The sequence below is a fragment of the Schistocerca americana genome, chromosome 9 (assembly GCF_021461395.2).
Source record: "Schistocerca americana isolate TAMUIC-IGC-003095 chromosome 9, iqSchAmer2.1, whole genome shotgun sequence".
Taxonomy (NCBI): Eukaryota; Metazoa; Arthropoda; class Insecta; order Orthoptera; family Acrididae; genus Schistocerca; species Schistocerca americana.
In genome coordinates this window covers 86,223,649-86,245,057 of record NC_060127.1, presented here as the reverse complement: position 1 = coordinate 86,245,057, position 21,409 = coordinate 86,223,649, and the positions used below count along the sequence as shown (strand labels likewise).

The window sequence follows — 21,409 nt, the reverse complement described above, 5'->3', positions numbered from 1 at the left end:
TTCAATCTGTATATTGAGCAAGCAGTAAAGGAAACAAAAGAAAAATTCTGAGTAGGTATTAAAATCCATGGAGAGGAAATAAAAACTTTGAGGTTCGCCGATGACATTGTAATTCTGTCAGAGACAGCAAAGGACTTGGAAGAGCAGTTGAATGGAATGGACAGTGTCTTGAAAGGAGGATATAAGATGAACATCAACAAAAGCAAAACTAGGATTATGGAATGTAGTCGAATTAAGTTGGGTGATGCTGAGGGAATTAGATTAGGAAATGAGACACTTAAAGTAGTAAAGGAGTTTTGCTATTTGGGGAGCAAAATAACTGATGATCGTCGAAGTAGAGAGGATATAAAATGTAGACTGGCAATGGCAAGGAAAGCGTTTCTGAAGAAGAGAAATTTGTTAACATCGAGTATAGATTTAAGTGTCAGGAAGTCGTTTTTGAAAGTATTTGTATGGAGTGTAGCCATGCATGGAAGTGAAACATGGACGATAACCAGTTTGGACAAGAAGAGAATAGAAGCTTTCGAAATGTTGTGCTACAGAAGAATGCTGAAGATAAGGTGGGTAGATCACGTAACTAATGAGGAGGTATTGAATAGGATTGGGGAGAAGAGAAGTTTGTGGCACAACTTGACTAGAAGAAGGGATCGGTTGGTAGGACATGTTTTGAGGCATCAAGGGATCACAAATTTAGCATTGGAGGGCAGTGTGGAGGGTAAAAATCGTAGAGGGAGACCAAGAGATCAATACACTAAGCAGATTCAGAAGGATGTAGGTTGCAGTAGGTACTGGGAGATGAAGAAGCTTGCACAGGATAGAGTAGCATGGAGAGCTGCATCAAACCAGTCTCAGGACTGAAGACCACCACACACACAGCTTTAGAACCACTACAGCTGCAACCGCACTCCGCGAAATGTAAACACACTGAATGCTGAAAGGTAGTTGAAGCATTCAGTTTCAGAAATCGTTAAGGAATTCAATAGCCCGAGATCCACAGTGTCAAGAGTGTGTCGAGAATACCAAATTTCAGTCATTACCACACACCGTGGACAACGCAGTGGCCCACAGTTTTAACGTAACGACAGGTGTTTGTCTAGAGTTGTCAGTGCTAACAGACAAACAGCACTGCGTGAAATACCGTACAAATCAAAGTGGGACGTACGACGAACGTATCCGTTGTAAGAGTGCGGCGAAATCTGCCGTTACTGGGGTGTGGAAGCCAGTGACCGATGCGAGTGCCTTTGCTATCAGCACCACATGCACTCTGCTGATCTCGTGACCATATCGGTTGGACTTTAGACATCTGGAAAACCGTGGCCTAGTCAGTTGAGTCCTGATTCAGTTGACAAGAGCCGATGGTAGGGTTGCAGTGTGGCGCAGACCCCGCAGAGCCATGGACCCAAGTTGTCGACAAGGCACTGGGCTTTAATTGGAGTGCATTGGGCGCTATGGTCTGACTGAACCTCACACCATCTACTGCCTTTCATGTACTTCATGATCCCAAACTGCGATTGAATTTTCATGGATAACAATGCGCCATGTCGCTGGGCCATAGTTATTCGCGATTGGTTTGAAGAACATTCCGGACAGTTCAAGCGAATGATTCGGCCACCCACACCTTCCGATATGAATCCCTTAGACCGATTATGGGACATGATTCGTGGGTCATTTCGTGCGCAAAACCCTGCACCGGCAACACCTCTGCAGTTATGGACGGCCATAGAAGCAGAATGGCTGAATATATCTGCAGGGGACTTCTAAAAACTTCTCGAGTCCATGCCACGTCAAATTTGTGCACTACACCGGGCAAAGGTAGGTACGACAAAATATGAGGCGGCGCCCCGCAACTTTTGTCGTCTCAGTGTATACACTGTTTCTAAATTCAATACTTCAGTTGTTATGTTACATCTTTAACGTCAGATTATAGCTCAAATTTTTTAATTAGATTAATAATCATATGAAATAAAGAAAAAAAATGTTTGTTGCTCCAGGAAGCCATTAGACCGGCAACATGCCGTTGTAGCTGGGTGACTCTTCTAGATATTTGGTAATACAGATTGCCCTTAAATATGTATTACTCTTTCATAAATATCAATTATGACAACATTCCCTCGAATCTCCTATCCCGCCCCCCCTCGTACCATGTCTCCCAGCCCACCACCACACATCAGTACATGGCTTACGGAACAGGATGTGTTAGGTTGATGCGTAAGTTCGTAGAATTTTTCCATATGTTTAATAAACACAACAGATAAACGTAACAGACACTTTACTCATCAATAATACACTACTGGCCATTAAAATTGCTGCACCAAGAAGAAATGCAGGTGATAAACGGATATCCATTGGACAAATATATTATATTAGAACTGACATGTGATTACATTTTCACGCATTTGGGTGCATAGATCCTGAGAAATCAGTACCCAGAACAACCACCTCTGGCCGTAATAACGGCCTTGATACGCCTGGGCATTGAGTCAAACAGAGCTTGGATGGCGTGTACAGGTACAGCTGCCCATGCAGCTTCAACACGATACCACAGGTCATCAAGAGTAGTGACTGGCGTATTGTGACGAGCCAGTTGCTCGGCCACCGTTGACCAGATATTTTCAATTGAGAGATCTGGAGAATGTGCTGGCCAGGGCAGCAGTCGAACATTTTCTGTATCCAGAAAGGCCCGTGCAGGACCTCCAACATGCGGTCGTGCATTATCCTTCTGAAATGTAGGGTTTCGCAGGGATCGAATGAAGGGTAGAGCCACGGGTCGTAACACATCCGAAATGTAACGTCCACTGTTCAAAGTGCCGTCAATGCGGACAAGAGGTGACCGATACGTGAAACCAATGGCACCCCATACCATCACGCCGGGTGATACGCCAGTCTGGCGATGACGAATACACGCTTCCAATGTGCGTTCACCGCGATGTCGCCAAACACGGATGCGACCATCATGATACTGTAAACAAAACCTGGATTCATCCGAAAAAATGACGTTTTGCCATTCGTGCACTCAGGTTCGCCGTCGAGTACACCATTGCAGATGCTCCTGTCTGTGATGCAGCGTCAAGGGTAACCGCAGCCACAGTCTCCGAGCTGATAGTCCATGCTGCTGCAAACGTTGTCGAACTGTTCGTGCAGATGGTTGTTGTCTTGCAAACGTCACAATCTGTTGACTCAGGGATCGAGACGTGGCTGCACGATCCGTTACTGCCATGCGGATGAGATCACTGTCATCTCGATTGCTAGTGATACAGGCCGTTGGGATCCAGCACGTCGTTCCGTATTATCCTCCTGAACCGACCGATTCCATATTCTGCTAACAGTCATTGGATCTCGACCAACGCGAGCAACAATGTCGCGATACGATAAACCGCAATCGCGGTAGGCTACTATCCGACCTTTGTCGAAGTCGGAAACGTGATGGTACGCATTTCTCCTCCTTACACGCGGCATCACAACGTTTCACAGGGCAATGCTGGCCAACTGCTGTTTGTGTATTAGAAATCGGTTGGAAATTTCCCTCATGTCGGCACGTTGTAGGGTGTCGCCACCGGCGCCAACCTTGTGTGAATGCTCTGAAAAGCTAATCGTTTGCATATCACAGCATCTTCGTCCTGTCGGTTAAATTTCGCGTCTGTAGCACGTCATCTTCGTGGTGTAGCAATTTTAATGGCCAGTAGTGTATGTTCTCCTTCATTGTTTACAATGGTCTGCGAAGCTGCGGTAACTTTTATATTCCCCGACTGTAGAAATCACGTGGTTTTGCGGCGACGAACTCGTCGAGTCGTGTTCGGAGCTCATTTTCATCCGAAAAGGAAGTTCCTTGAGCGCTGTCCGATAGAAAAAAATGGTTACAATGGCTCTGAGCACTATGATACTTAACATCTGAGGTCATGAGTCCCCTAGAACTTCGAACTACTTAAACCTAACTAACCTAAGGACATCACACACATCCATGCCCGAGGCAGGATTCGAACCTGTGACCGTAGCGGTTGCGCGGTTCCGGACTGAAGCGCCTAGAACCGCTCGGCCACTCCGGCCGGCCGTGTGTGTGTGCGGTACTGTGTGCGGTACTGTGTGCGGTACTGTGTGCGGTACTGTGTGCGGTACTGTGTGCGGTACTGTGTGCGGTAGTGCGTGCGGTAGTGCGTGCGGTAGTGCGTGCGGTAGTGCGTGCGGTAGTGCGTGCGGTAGTGCGTGCGGTAGTGCGTGCGGTAGTGCGGTAGTGCGGTAGTGCGGTAGTGCGTGCGGTTGTGCGGTAGTGTGTGCGGTTGTGCGGTAGTGTGTGCGGTAGTGCGGTAGTGTGTGCGGTTGTGCGGTAGTGTGTGCGGTTGTGCGGTAGTGTGTGCGGTTGTGCGGTAGTGTGTGCGGTTGTGCGGTAGTGTGTGCGGTTGTGCGGTAGTGTGTGCGGTTGTGCGGTAGTGTGTGCGGTTGTGCGGTAGTGTGTGCGGTTGTGCGGTAGTGTGTGCGGTTGTGCGGTAGTGTGTGCGGTTGTGCGGTAGTGTGTGCGGTTGTGCGGTAGTGTGTGCGGTTGTGCGGTAGTGTGTGCGGTAGTGTGTGCGGTTGTGCGATAGTGTGTGCGGTTGTGCGGTAGTGTGTGCGGTTGTGCGGTAGTGTGTGCGGGTGGGTGGTAGTGTGTGCGGGTGGGTGATAGTGTGTGCGGGTGGGTGATAGTGTGTGCGGGTGGGTTGTAGTGTGTGCGGGTGGGTTGTAGTGTGTGCGGGTGGGTGGTTGTGTGTGGGTGGGTGGTTGTGTGTGGGTGGGTGGTTGTGTGTGGGTGGGTGGTTGTGTGTGGGTGGGTGGTTGTGTGTGGGTGGGTGGTTGTGTGTGGGTGGGTGGTTGTGTGTGGGTGGGTGGTTGTGTGTGGGTGGGTGGTTGTGTGTGGGTGGGTGGTTGTGTGTGGGTGGGTGGTTGTGTGTGGGTGGGTGGTTGTGTGTGGGTGGGTGGTTGTGTGTGGGTGGGTGGTTGTGTGTGGGTGGGTGGTTGTGTGTGGGTGGGTGGTTGTGTGTGGGTGGGTGGTTGTGTGTGGGTGGGCCAGCCGGCTTAATAGATGTAGACTAAGATGTCAGCTGCAGGGATTGTTGGAATGGTCCCTTTTACTAAGGCGGTAAACTGGAGGTGCGGTTCGTGTCCCGGACTGGGATCAAATTTGATTCGTCAGCATATCTTCTGATTAGAGCGAGACTAAGAAAATCTGCGACGCAGTACCGGAACGTAACCGACTAGCGGCCTGGACGTTTCACGCGTTGGCGTGCGGTAAGTGTCGCATCTTCGATACAGCAGATCGGCCGTTTGGAAGTGAAATGTTAGTACGGCTGAAAAGAAGGAACTTTGTGGTCATATCTAACGGTCAGAATGGCCAAATAAGGGGACGGACTTGCGTGACTGTTTCGCGTGACGTCACACACTCCAGGCCAGGGTGGAAACGTAGCGTGTGGAAAATCTTATTACGAAGTCAGGCATGCTTATACAAGGCGAATGACCTCCATATCTGCCGAGAGCTGCTTTTTAAACAGAAAGGAGCTTATACATTTATTGTTACATCTATATTTCGTGGTATGTCACGCATGAGTCAATACTATAGCAGTTGATGGTTTTCTTTGAACTTGGGCGCACGATTGGTACGAATTTTTTGAATGACAAATAATCTCTATGCTACCTTAACTCTTAATTCATTTTCATACAGTTTCAGACTTAGATCACATCTAAGTACCATTTTCAAAGTTTTTTTTTTTTATAAAAGCAACATTGTTAACCGTTAACATTATTAACATTATAACATTTATTACCATTATAACATTATTAATTAAAGATGAAAAACAATGGCTAAACAGATTACAACTCACTAGCTTAGCACTTGCTGCTTCGCTCAGATAGACTTTATGGTCTGCACAGACTTATTTTGTACTTCTTTAATCGAAATTTTATGTTGTTCGCTAATCGTAATGTCATCTAATCTTTTCACGCTATGTTAGGCCAATCAATCATTGTCTTTTCCGAATGTACTCCTGACCAAAAAGCGATTTTGGTGGCTGGAGTCCAAGGTTTTGGTTAAGCAGGCTTTTCGCGTTCTTGTGATGATATTTCCTTAGAAACTTTCATATCGATACACACCTTTCTTTGTATCTAACGGAGAAGTGAGACACAAATTTTCATAGACTTAGCTTTAAAAATTTTGAATGTAACGAAATACATTTTTGAAAACTTTCATCCCTTTAGTGGTTGAATTTCCAACAACGCAAAACACCAATTTTTTTATTTCCAACCACGAAGCCAAATTCAAATTTTCATAGATCATAGATTTAGCTACAAAAATGCTGTCATAATGAAATATTTCATAAAACATTTCATCCCATATTTCACTCCATGAGAGGTCTGAGCTGCCAAAAACATTGAAATGTGTTTTTTACACCTAACTGAGAAGTCAAATACCAATTTTCATAGATATATCTTTAAAAATGCTTTAATAGTTATTTAATAACGGTTTATTAAAAAACGCTCACCCGCTATTTTACGCTCTTAATGATTGAATTTCGAGAAAGCAAGTAGTTGTAGCTTTTCATCCCGTACTTCAGCCCCTCAGGACTGGAATTTCGGACAACCCCCTTCTTAACGATGCTTGCAGTGTAAGATCCACAACCTCGCCAAATTTCAAGTTTCCATGCTTAGCGGTTTGGGCTGGGGGGGATGATAAGCCAGTCAGTTCGGAATTGTCTTTTATATATATAAAGATGGATGGTAAATACATTTATTAGGTGTTTGATCACCAAAATATCTACAATGGCAAATATTACCAATTCAGTGGCATCTGTTGTTACAAACAATGTATGTTTACGAAAGCGTTTTAAATGAGCAGAAAGAGTTGCGAAACAAGAAATTCCTCCACAATTTTGTGCTAGTTGTACGACGAATCCCTGCAGCAGCTACAAGCATTGTCATGGCGAAGAACCACGAACGCAGATTGTAGGTCACTACAAAAATATCTCAACCCCAGTATGTTGTGATTTTGACATGGGAACTTAAAATAGTACCTTACGTTCTTATTTGACTGTCAAGCTGTCCCGGCTCCGCATGGGTAACACTAAGTGTAGAAGACTGGACGACGCGTTTGTAGTATGTAGTGATGCGTATATACCTCCCACATGAATGATTCTCTTAGTGAAAATGATATCAAAATCCCTACAGTACTCCCTGAGATTAGCCCAAACATACAGATAGAAACTGAGGCTGCGGACTTTAGATAATACATTATACACTGCCACAGTTTAAACTCACTGACGCTACGCACTGCTCCAAGCCTCATATGCAGGGTATGCAACGGATGTCGAGAACCTATGGTACATGTGCACTATCTTGGTAAATATGCAGTGTGCTGTAGGCATCACTGACTTAACACTACCTTCAAAGATATTTTCATGATAAAACAATTAAGAAATATAGCTAGCAAGTTATTGCACCTAGTGTAACTTATATTGTTTTGGTAGTTGCTTTAAATTCCAATTGAGAATTGATATACTGAAAATAAATTGTTTTTAGGAAAAAAAAAAAAAAACTTTGAAGGCTACGATTGTGGATGGAGTTGTGAACAGTAACTGTGAGATGTACAATCAAACACACAACTTTATTTTTCTAAGAACCACTTATTTAAACATTGCTTTAAAAGATCACAATTAGACAATACGGCTGAAAGCCTAGTTAAAGAAAATTTGAGATATTTTCTGGGTTGAAGGCCCAAAACCACACCAAAAAGAAGAACGGCTGAAGGCCTGGCTTAGAAATCAAAAACAATTAAAAATAGAAGGTAAAATTTAAAAAAAACATGCAATTGAAAACATTTTGTGGCTGAAAGCTTACATTTCACGTCTGAAGGACAACTATAAACAAAACACATTAATAACCTTCTTTCTAACCAAGAAAATTTTTTTTAAAACTTACAACAGAATGGCCGAAAGCCTACTTAAAGAAATATTAACTTATTGTGTGGCTGAAGGCCACAAACGAAATTGAAACAACGGCTGAAGGCCTTATTAAAAGGGGTTCACGTAAATCCTCGGCTGAAGGCCACATATAACAGATCGAAGAACTAATGGCTTAGGGCCTGGATTACAAACAATTTCAGATAGAACAAATTGTAAGGAAAAAAACTTTTCTTAAAAATAAAATCAATAATAAAAATTTTAATTTAAGACGGCTGAAGGCCTTTATGTAAAATTTAAAAAGACTGAATTAATACACGACCAAAGGCCTCACACAATACTTTAAATTAAAATGAAAATCACAATCTAAAACAAACAGAACAAGTGGTATTCAGAAGTGTTCCAGGGGTCGATCTGAGAAGGTAGCTCAAACGTAAGGTGAAGAGAGATAGTCAGCCAAGAGTTGAATTTAAATAATTGGATGGCAACCCAAACTAGGGGCAGCCCAAGGACCAACCAAAAATTTAACCAATTCCCTTCCGTCCGACCAACGGCACAACGATGGAAAACATCGGCCGAGGACGAGGATACGAACAGCACTACGTCTTCAGAAATTGGCGTCTATAAACAGCCAAGGTAACAGTAACAACTCTAAGCAAAATATGAATCATACAACTTAAAAGGCTGTCGAACTAAACTCCGCGCCAGACAGCATCAACATGACGAAGAAAGGCACACTGCCGGAAAACTACACTAACGACCAGGTCAGGTAACTGAGGCATTAACTGCCACAGGTGCACTTCACTGGCAAGTAACAGTCAATATAATAATTAATCACAGTATAGGAAGACGGCTGCAAGATTTCACCGACTCCAACACATCATATGTTGCTGCTAGCCCGAACGGCCCAGGGAGCAACAACCCACAAATGAACAAAGAGATCTCACAAAAGTTGAGATTAACTGATCACTCAATTTCAGTGTCCAGGTAGTTTTCGCAGCTAGCGCCTCATGATCCGACAGACACTGGACTCGCATCGGGAGGACGACGGTTCAATCCCGCGTCCGGCCATCCTGATTTAGGTTTTTCGTGATTTCCCTAAATCACTCCGGGCAAATGCCGGGATGGTTCCTCTGAAAAGGCACGGCCGAATTCCTTCCTCATCGTTCCCTATTCCGATGAGACCGATGACCTCGCTGTCTGGTCTCCTTCCCCGAAACCAACCAACCAACCATGATCCGACAGCGTGTGCACGCCGCCAGTGGTCCCAGCCTGGCCTCGCAACGCGGACACTTCCTCCCTGCTGTGTCCCAACCGACTGTCCACCACCACCACCACCACCACCACCACCACCACCACCACCACCACCAGGAAATACTAGCGGTCACACCAAAGATAGTACGACAGTACTAGTATCGATAAGCGCTGCTGCTGCCACTGAAGGAGGCAAGCCAGCAACTTCGTTACGCCAGAAAGTAAGGAAGAAACAAGACGCTACTTGATGTGACAAAATGCCAAAGAACAAACGGCATGAACGCGAGCCGCACATGCCTCACCGATCTGACCCAAAATCTTAAGAGGTTTCGGTTTTACATTACATCAGTAAACAATTCACAGCCGTACAATCGGTAACAGTAATGCCATGTAAGGGTTTCACTAAGGACGTTCGCCCAGCATTTCGTTCTTTAAACGTCGCACTCATGTCTAAAGGACAGAACCGAAATAAGTGAAGATGGGATAGAAATGCAACTGAAATCGCTCGATAGAAGGAAGGCCCCTGAACCAGATGGGGTACCAACTCAATTCTACATAGAGTATGCGAAGCAGCTAGAGGGTGTTCCGTACGTCTCTGGAGGAGCAAAGTGTTCCCGATGATTGGAAAAAAAAGCGGAGGTCATTCCCACTCTCAAGAAGAGTCGTCGAACAGGCGCACATAACAATAGGCCTATATCTCTGACGTCGGTCTGAATTTCGGAACATGCTCTACGCTCGCGAAAATGGAAATTTGTGGTAAGTTCTTTGGGACCAAACTGATGAGGTCATCGGCCCTAGGCTTACACACTACTTGGTCTAACTTAAGCTATCTTAACGCTAAGGACAACACACGCGCCCATGCGCGAGGGAGGGATCGAACCTCCGATGGGGGCAACCGAGCGAACAGTGGCAAGGCGGCTGAGACCGCGCGGCTATGCACGCGAGTTATGACATTTCTGGAGACCGAAAATCTCTGTAGGAATCAACATGCGTACCGAAAGCAACGATCGTGGGAATCTAGCTCGCTCAACGCTGTTGACAAATGCTGGTTGGCCGCTGGTGCATCTGGACGTGCCTGCAATACGTCTTCGCAGCGCATTCCATATGTGCTCCATGAGTTCTGAGTTGGCGGAACGGGCAGGTCATTTCATTCGCCGAATACCCTCTCATTCGAAGTGCTTCACCACCTGCGCAGTTCGATGCGATCTAGTATAAAAATGAAGTCAGTGCCGAATGCATCACTCAAATTACGTAAATGGGGAAGGACTACAATGGCACAATAATGTTTCCAAGATGCTACTCCAGGCGGGTGTAAAATGAATGTGCGCAAGGGAAAATAATAAACGCTAAAATGATGATCTGGCCCTGTCTGACTACCCCCTGAAGCAGATCTTTGGACCTCTTAATTCCATAATTTACAATCTAAAAATATATGAATGATGAAGGCAACTAATACTACTAAATGATAAAAGTTGTTCCAGCTTATATATTTATTGTAGATTTAAAGAAAACCTTTATATTACAAAGCTTACATTTCCTAAGTAAAAATACAAATCAATTGCCCAACTCCGCCCCTTATTGTTAATGCGCGGTCTAATATCACTAACGCGAAATGACTCACATCGTCTACGTACCAAACACTAAAAGACACTACTTTCAAAGATGATCTACGGTGGTGTGGAACCTCAGTGGAAACAAACTAACGTGATCACAGCTGTTTAGCTTAATAGCCCTAATAAGCCGAAGCAAGTTGCGATATCACCGTATGTACTGCGTCCGGTGCGCCAAAGTGATGGTTCTCGTACTCGTCTGCGACAATGGAAGAACTCCAGCCACAAAATGAAACTCTTTCAAACACTAGGACGGCAGAAGGCGGTCCTCTGACTAATATACCCTAATACTGTCTTCTCCTCTCTGTGTTCTACAGACGAGAAACGTGAATTCCCAGCAACAAGGACGGAGTTCAGATAAGGTCTAAACGTAAGTGTAGGCAGAAGAAGTTTTCTCAATTACTGATCGCTGCGTACTCAACGACGACTTCCAACCCGCAGGTGAAGTCCAGAATCGTATAGGTTCTCAACAGTACAGTGCCTGACTGTTCTAACTCTCCTGAGAGCAACGACAGCAAGTCCGTCTGTACCAACAAAGCTGATACTGAGCGACCGTCACACACGGGCGCTCACAACGGAAGACCTGCGCCGGCCGCGGTCGTCTAGCGGTTCTGGCGCTGCAGTCCGGAACCGCGGGACTGCTACGGTCGCAGGTTCGAATCCTGCCTCGGGCATGGGTGTGTGTGATGTCCTTAGGTTAGTTAGGTTTAAGTAGTTCTAAGTTCTAGGGGACTTATGACCTAAGATGTTGAGTCCCATAGTGCTCAGAGCCTTTTAAAAAAAACGGAAGACCTCGTATCTCCACCGCTGGCTTCCCAGCAAGGCTCGGCTCCCCACCATCGTAATTCCGAAAACGAATCATATTCCCGAAATCACGGAATATTCTCCCTCTCTGCAGATTCTTCCGAACGCCGACCAACCATGTTTTAGTCTTTTGTCGTCCAGCGCGGAAATTTTGCGAGGAAAAACCTTTACTCGTACAATGGTAGGCTTCTGAGTAAAAATCCTTGGAAATTATTGTGCTGCAGCGCTTATGTGCTACGACGTCCGTCTTGCCATTTCCTGTGTTCAAGCTTGTGCAATAACATCTGCATCTACATCTACATCCATACTCCGCAAGCCAGCTGACGGTGTGTGGCGGAGGGTACCTTGAGTACCTCTATCGGTTCTCCCTTCTATTCCAGTCTCGTATTGTTCGTGGAAAGAAGGATTGTCGGTATGCCTCTGTGTGGGCTCTAATCTCTCTGATTTTATCCTCATGGTCTCTTCGCGAGGTATACGTAGGAGGGAGCAATATACTGCTTGACTCTTCGGTGAAGGTATGTTCTCGAAACTTTGACAAAAGCCCGTACCGAGCTACTGAGCGTCTCTCCTGCAGAGTCTTCCACTGGAGTTTATCTATCATCTCCGTAACGCTTTCGCGATTACTAAATGATCCTGTAACGAAGCGCGCTGCTCTCCGTTGGATCTTCTCTATATCTTCTATCAACCCTATCTGGTACGGATCCCACACTGCTGAGCAGTATTCAAGCAGTGGGCGAACAAGCGTACTGTAACCTACTTCCTTTGTTTTCGGATTGCATTTCCTTAGGATTCTTCCAATGAATCTCAGTCTGGCATCTGCTTTACCGACGATCAACATTATATGATCATTCCATTTTAAATCACTCCTAATGCGTACTCCCAGATAATTTATGGTATTAACTGCTTCCATTTGCTGACCTGCTGTTTTGTAGCTAAATGATAAAGGATCTATCTTTCTGTGTATTCGCAGCACATTACACTTGTCTACATTGAGATTCAATTGCTATTCCCTGCACCATGCGTCAATTCGCTGCAGATCCTCCTGCATTTCAGTACAATTTTCCATTGTTACAACCTCTCGATACACCACAGCATCATCCGCAGAAAGCCTCAGAAGTCAACAACGCGTTGTATACACGAAGTAATAAAGGACTGTAAAGAATAATGTAAAGCTAAAAAAATAGAAGTGTTTAGGGACGAAGGACTGACTGTGGAACTATTCTAAGGCAGGAGAGTGAAAATAATTGGTGTGAAGAGGTCAGAAGAAAGGAAGAAAAAACATAGTGAACAGATTAAAGAGTAATGCAAGAAAAGAGAACAACGAATAAGGAATTGAAATTGGCACGTGGCCCTTAATTTCCCCATCGGAGGGGGTGGGGGGTGGAGAGAAAAATAAGTAAATAAAATCCTTTTGAGAATAAAAATATGGTCCAAATAGGCTGTATTGTGTTCATTATCAGTGCAACTCGCCAATTTCAACGAGAGGTCACGTTCAAACACTTGTAATACGTTCAAAAATGGCGACACTCGTTTATACATCAATTGTCTACAAGCTCTCGCTTATACGTATACTTTATAGCCAAGTTACTTAAATATTTTAAGCTTCACGCTTGATTTTACATTGCAAGACATCGCTGGTACATTTGGACAGGTGTACATTGTATTACTCTGCGTATGTGGCAGCCGCAACAAAGACGAAGTTGCCAAATAACAGCTGTTATGAGAAGACCGATAATGTTTAGAATCCTATCTGTGGAAGGTTGATAACATCAAGTAAGCTAAATGGTTCAAATGGCTCTGAGCACTATGCGACTTCTGAGGTCATCAGTCGCCTAGAACTTAGAACTAATTAAACCTAACTAACCTAAGGACATCACACACATCCATGCCCGAGGCAGGATTCGAACCTGCGATCGTAGCGGTCGCTCGGCTCCAGACTGTAGCGCCTAGAACCGCGCGGCCACTCTGGCCGGCCCAAGTAAGCTACTGGCGCCCTATTCGCTGGCATATTATGTTCGTTATTCTCGCATGTACTGTCTTATTAAAGGCAGAGAATCGAAATTCATACATGAAATGTCATGTCACATGTAATGTTGGAAATTACAGTACATATTCTGAACTACAAAAGATTATGCCGGGCCTTTTAATGAGGTTGCCAGTCAGTCTATAAAATAAAACAATTATGATGTAGTAACAAATACGCTATATGGTGTATTGGAACCGGTAACTGATTATATGCGTACTAGCCCATTTTTCCACTTTATGTTTTATAAACTGTTATTAAAAAAACTGGAATACCATAGTTTGATTACACCATATCAATACAGTTATTTCAACAGTGTATTACTCTACAGATGTTGAAATAAACAGGTGTTACGTCAAGGAGAAGCGATCTAATTTGGAATGCCTTTAAGAGCCATATACGAGGTGCGGCTAGATAAAAACCGGACTGATGCTGGAAAGAACATTTATTTACAATTATTTACAATTTCATGTTATCTCCTTCAATGTACTCTCCTCCTCGGTCTCTACACCGCTCCATACGAATTTTCCACTGTTCATAGCAATGCTGCAGATCATTTTCGGTAAGTCCCTACATTACTTCCGTCGCTTTTTCTTTTACTGCTTCAACAGTCTCAAATCTAGTTCCTTTCAAAGCTGACTTGACTTTAGGGAAAAGAAAAAAGTCACAGGGGGCCAAATCAGGTGAGTAGGGTGGATGATCTAAGATGGGAATGTTGTGTTTTGCCAAAAACGTCTTCACTGACAACGCACTGTGAGCTGGGGCATTGTCTTGGTGAAGGATCCATGACTTTTTTCTCCACAAATCGTTCCGTTTTCTCCGTACTCGCTCACGTAGGGTAGCCAGGACGCTAATGCAGTAATGCTGATTCACTGTTTGTCCCTCTGGTACCCAATCAATGTGCACAATCCCTTTGATGTAAAAAAAAAAAAACAATCATCATTGCCTTGAATTTCGATTTTGACATTCGTGCTTTTTTTTGTCGTGGAGAACCAGGAGTTTTCCAATGCATCGATTGGCGTTTAGTTTCGGGATCGTAAGTAAAAAACCACGATTCATCGCAAGTAATAACATTTTGTAAGAAGGTGGGATCACTTTTCAATGTTTTCCAGGATGTCAGAATAAATCATTCTACGGCGTTCCTTCTGTTCAATTGTGAGACACTTTGGAACCATTTTTGAACACACTTTGTTCATGTTGAAACTTTCATGAAGAATCTGCCTAACACTTTCCTTGTCAATTCCTGTTAACTCGGACACTACTCTGATTGTTAAACGGCGATCTTGTCGAACAAGTTTACCGATTTTTTCAATGTTTGCATCAGTTTTTGCTGACAATGGTCTGCCAGTGCGAGTGTCATCACTGGTGTCTTCGCGGCCATCTTTAAATCGTTTAAATCACTCAAACACTTGCGTTCGCGATAAACAATCATCGCCGTACACTTGTTGTAACATTACAAACGTTTCACTTGCAGATTCTCCTAGTTTGCAACAAAATTTGATGTTAACACGCTGTTCTTTCTGTACACTCAACATTTTCCGACGCACAGACAAAACGTCAACTACTTAAAACAGACGCCACGGGCAGACTGAGTGCAGGAGGCAGATGAAACTCGAGCAGTAGGCGGAGCGAGAGTCACGTGACAGGCCACGCGACTTTCAGCCTTATTGCATTCGTTTTATTGTTTCACCAGTACTACTCCGGTTTTTTTCTAGCCACACCTCGTGAACTACTGTACAACTTAATGCGAAATCGAAGTAGTAGGTACAGTTTGGAAGAAAATACCTCATTAGAGCTCAAGCTTTCCAAGTATTATAGTACTAGCTCGTTCACAGATCATACATCATATGTCACGTAATACATACAAATGTTAACATTATCATGTTAATACCACTAAAAATATGCCAGACTTCCTCAAGCAGCATATTAGTCAGACTAAAAACTAAAATCCCCATTAGTAAATTATTAACAGGAGAAACAGAATATTATAAACCAACATCAACACTTACACATAAAACACTAATTTATACTACATCATACATACATAAAATATTCTAATTCCATACATCTCTTATATGGTGCTATAGTGCTGGAAGATAAGCGGTGTTATAATTCCAGGCGAAACGAGATAGCTAAGTTGAAATAGTAAAATAACGACACAATCTTACAGAAGTTATAATATTATGAAGCAAATGAACGTTTGAAGAATAGTGAGTCTTATAATTCCAGATAAAAATAGTACAGGTAAAATAAGATTACAGTATTAACAAAAGTCTGTGCCTATACTCTTAGATTCACTGTTCGCAAATACCTGAAAATTAATAAACATCTGAAGAAGACAACTGATATACACCATGTGATCAAAAGTAACACCCCCAAAAACATACGTTTTTCATATTAAGTGCATTGTGCTGCCACCTACTGCAAGGTACTCCATATCAGCGACCTCAGTAGTCATTAGACATCGTGAGCGAGCAGAATGAGACGCTCCGCAGAACTGACGGACTTCGAACGTGGTCAGGTAATTGGGTGTCACTTGTTATCACTCGTCTGTAAGTGAGATTTCCACACTCATGAACATCCCTAGGTCCACAGTTGTCGATGTGGTACTGAAGTGGAAACGTGAAGGGACACGTACAAGCACAAAAGCATACAGGCCGACCTCGTCTGTTGACTGACAGACACCGCCAACAGTTGAAGAGGGTCGTAACGTATAATAATCAGACATCTATCCAGAGCATGCATGCCACAGGAATTCCAAACTGCATCAGGATCCACTGCAAGTTTCTATGACAGTTAGGCGGGAGGTGAGAAAACTTTGACTTCATGCTCGAGCGGCTGCTCTTAAGTCACACATCACTCCGGTAAATGCCAAACGACGCCTCGCTTTGTCTAAGTAGCGTATCATTGGCCGATTGAACAGTGGAAAAACGTTGGGTGGCGTGACGAATCACGGTGCACAATGTGGCGATTCGATGGCAGGGTATGGGTATGGCGAATACCTAGTGAACGTCATCTGCCAACGTGTGTAATTTGCACTCCGTCTTCAGGCCACAAGTGGCCCATCGGGACCATCCGACCGCCGTGTCATTCTCAGGTGAGGATGCGGATAGGAGGGGCGTGGGGCAGCACACAGCTCTCCCGGTCGTTATGATGGTTTTCATTGACATACTATTCGGTCGAGTAGCTCCTCAATTGGCATCACGAGGCTGAGTGCACCCCGAAAAATGGCAACAGCACATGGCGGTCCGGATGGTCACCCATCCAAGCGCCGGCCACGCCCGACAGCACTTAACTTCGGTGATCTGACGGGAACCGGTGTATCCACTGTGGCAAGGCCGTTGCCCTAGCGTGTGTAATGCCAACAGTAAAATTCGGAGGCGGTGGTGTTGTTGTGGTTTGGTGGTCTTTTTCATGTAGGGGGCTTGCACCCTGGTTTTGCGTGCCACTATCAGAGGACAGGCCTACACTGGTGTTTTAAGCACTTTCTTGCTTCCCACTGTTGAACAATTCGGGGATGGCGATTGTATCATTCGACACGATCGAGCACCTGTTCATAATGCACGACCTGTGGCGGAGTGGTTACACGACAGTGACATCCCTGTAATGGACAGGCCTGCACAGAGTCCTGACCTTAATCTTATAGAACACCTGTGGGATGTTTTGGAAGCCGACTTCGTGCCAGGTCTCACCGACCGATATCGATACCTCTCCTCATTGCAGCATTCCGTGAAGAATGGGGCTGCCATTCCCCAAGAACCCTTCCAGCCCCTAATTGAACGTACGCCTGCGAGACTGTAAACTGTCATCAAGGCTAAGGGTGGGCCAACACCATATTGAATTCCAGCAGTACCAATGGAGGGAACTTGTAAGTTATTTTCAACCAGGTGTCCGGATACTTTTGATCATATAATGTATAAAGCAATGTCACAATTTTTGAACGTTTTACAGATGCTTGAGAATGAGCCACTGTTGAAATTGGCCAATTGCACGATAACGAACAGACTATCTTATATTTGGGTCATATTTTCGTTCGTAAGACACTTAGAGGCTGTGGATCCCGACAAAAATAGTTTTAAAAAATAAAATTGTTTTAGCACCAGCCACACCATCACTTTTGTGTTTTATACTAAGTCGTTATTTCTTTTAAAACTGTTATTTTAATGTTTTGATAGTAAAAAGAACTGCTGTATTTACAAATTCAACGCCACTTGGCTGAAGAGAAGCAACAGGGTTGCGGTCTCTCCCCCTCCTACCACCCTCATCCCCATGTGAGGCGAATAAAATGAATAGTAAGAAGAAAAACATGGGGATACTGGCGGCCATTGTTGTCTCACTTTATTTGCTTCACTTGCTAGCGTAGCGTGAAAAGGGAGTGACTTGCATTGGAAGGAGTACGCTCCTCGATTCGCCGTATAGTTGCTTGCTTAGTTAAGTACGTAGATGTAGGTGGTCTCAGCTTTCTCACTACACGGTGGGTCGGGCAGCGCTACTGTCACGCCAGCGCGGAACACGTGCGGCTGACCTCAGCTCGACCAGTAAAGTTCCGCTGGTCGCGCAGGCCCGGGATCGATCCCCGACTCGCTATAAGAGACGGTGAGCTCGCTGGCGTCTCCCAGTGCATTTCCGCCCTCCGCCGCCAGACAGCTCTGCGCTCGCGGGCGCAGGTTCGTGGGCAAAGTTCGCGGGCGTCGGCTCGGAAGGCCGGTCCACCGCGGTCACCGCGTGTCTCTGTTGTGAGACTTCGTCCGCCGTACGGCCACTGGGTATTAAGTCTCAGCTTCTGCTGCCCAAACTGGTCACCGCGACCAAAAGGTACTGCAACTACTGAGTTTCTAAACACACTAAATTTGTAAATCAGGGACCCTATTCTATGCGTTTGCAATGGGGGGGGGGGGGGGGGGGGGGAGGAGGGGGGGCAGTTGTCCCTTCCCAGTACCTGGGGATATAGGCTTTATATTTATTGCCACATTCTCACAAAATTTTAGCAATGATCTTCGGTAATCTTACTAAATGGCAGATTTTGTAATTCTGCGATACAAAATATTATAAGTTTTAATTTCGCATTTTTTCCTGACTATTTTTGTTGTAATATTCTCTCCACCGTACAGTCTTTTCTGCTTCTTTTATTTTTTTAAATTTTCAGACACTCTAGTTTTCAGTGTCAACCTAACGTTACTGCTATATTAGCAAAAACATTTCTAGTGAATAGCTGGTTGAATGCACGGGAATAATATCGTTTTTAGGGCCTGTATCGTACAGGATTCACCGTCTCCTCCAAAACAAACTCGACTGTAAAACAGTGTTTTCTACTAATAATAGCTTAAAAACAATGTTTTTCATATTTTCAAACCAGTGCATTGTCTCTTACAAAACTTAGGTGTCTATAAAATAAGCTGCGACACTTGTCCAGCCTATTATATAGGACAAGCACGACAGCAATTGCTGTTAGCTGTAAAGAACGTCTGTTAGGGGAAAAAAAAGTTACTTGTCCTTTGTTGATCATTTATTAACTATGGGCCATAAGCTTAAAGAAGTTCATGACGTCAGTATGCTGCACACAGAAAAGAAAGGCTTAGACTTAATATCCCTTAAGAATTAGAATGACGGTTGCAGCTACGTAGTAAAAATTTCTTCAATGGTATAAAGCCGTTACTTAGAAACGCCCGCCTGTAACTGACTCGTCTTTTTCCTCAGACTAGACTCTAAAATAAATTGTAATCGTTTTTATGCAAAATGTATAGAATAACTGGTACTGCATAGACCTGTATAAATTTCAGTTTGCATAATACTCGCTACTGACTTGTGAGTCAACGTGTACATGTAAATCCAGATGCTTTTCGTGGAGGTATATTCTATCTATGCAAATAATTCAAGACAGTTTGTTAATTGCGATACGCAAATGAAAATATCAAACCACAGACACAACACGAACAAAATACCATAGATAAACGCAAAGCGACTGTTTGCAACACTACACACCGAAAACGGACACATGTTAAACACAAAATGTAAAGAGCAAATGATGTACACGATGTGTTGAATCAAATGTGGGTGAAAGAACGGCGGAAAAGACATCTCCAGGATCACACAAATGGGTTAACAGCACTGGAAATACTAACACCGAACGATAATTTCACATCACTAAATTTGTGCTACAAACGTTGATTCTAACCTTAAAAAAACATGAGAAAGTGTAAAATAGTAACATATTGTGGCAACGACATAATGTATTTATTATATGTATAAAAAGAAACATGTATTACAGGCCATTGAAGATGCTGCAGAAACAAAAGAAGCGAAACCCGTATGGCAATAAACAAACTGCCTTCAATTAGTTGCTTGGACGGAATATACCTCCACGAATTTTGAAGCAACTTCCTCATTTGTTAAATAGATGGGACGACTTGTTTCGCGTCCACGTCGTGGCAATTCATACCAGTGTGCCTCTTATTAATCCGAAGCAACCTCCAGTGGCTGTTTCCTCTTAGAGCACTTTGCATCGTATAGTGTGCTAAGCCATTAGCTCCTAATTTTACTGACAATTATCAACTTCACTCAGTTCCAGTGTCTAATTTTATATGGTTTAAATATTATCTTTTCATGAAGTATTTTATATGACGAGAACATTGTGCTCTTAAATCTGTTCATCTGTTACTACATATGAATACACCATCCTCACACATCTGCTCGGTGTAATAACCATTTATTCTTAGTTTTTCTGTATGTAAATGGTTTTGTGATCTTTTTAGGTAACTGTTTGTATTTTCTGGTGAAAACATCTATATTCGGTGTCGAAACCAGATTAAAGCAAAATCTTGTTGCAACCGGTTGGGTTTATTACACACACACTGCGGTAACTCATAAAAATGATGTAATTTTCAATTGTTCAGTCAAAATGGTACTTCTCACATTCAGATGAATAATATGGAGATGCACGAGTACAAATGTAATATGCTTACCATTCTTCTATGAGAGAATTCTTTCTAAAAACATTGAACGGATATGTATTAATCGTTTACGATACAAGTAGTTTTATGTAATTCCTTTCAAATTTAGTACTTGGGATAATATACAGGATGGTTATACGAGGGTAATCCCAAAATTAAGGTCTCCTATTTTTTTTATAAGTACATAGACCAGTTTATTTCTACAATGGTTTACATCAGTTTACAGCTTGAACGTTTAGCTATTTAGTTTCCTTTAATTTACGTCTATGGTCACAATCTTTTTTGTTTAACAGACTAACGGTTTCGGTCTTAAATGACCATCATCAGATCTGTTTCATAAAAACAAAGTCCTAATGTACTGCAGCCATTACCGAGCGAGGTGGCGCATTGGTTAGCTCACTGGACTCGCATTCGGGAGGACGACGGTTCAATCCCGTCTCCAGCCATCCTGATTTAGGTTTTCCGTGATTTCCCTAACTCGTTTCAAGCAAATGCCGGGATGGTTCCTTTGAAAGGGCACGGCCGATTTCCTTCCCCCTCCTTCCCTAACCCGAGCTTGCGCTCCGTCTCTAATGACCTCGTTGTCGACGGGACGTTAAAACAACACTACATCTACATCTATACTCCGCGAGCCACCTTACGGTGTGTGGCGGAGGGTACTTATTGTACTAATAAGTGTACTAATCTACTGCAGCCATTATGGCTGCTAAACTCACAAGCTACGACATCGTCGCGAAAAAACACAGTGACCCGTATATCTGTATATGTAATAAGTTTCCTTTAATTTACGTCTATGGTCACAATCGTTTTGATTGACAGATTATCGGTTTCGGTCTTTAATGATGATCA

At 43.7% G+C, this 21,409-nt stretch overlaps 1 pseudogene; it reads right to left on the bottom strand.

Annotated features, from left to right (window-relative positions):
* Nucleotides 1-16,838: 16,838 nt before the first annotated feature.
* On the bottom strand, nucleotides 16,839-16,956 carry LOC124551406 (annotated as a pseudogene).
* Between the last annotated feature and the right edge of the window lie 4,453 nt (nucleotides 16,957-21,409).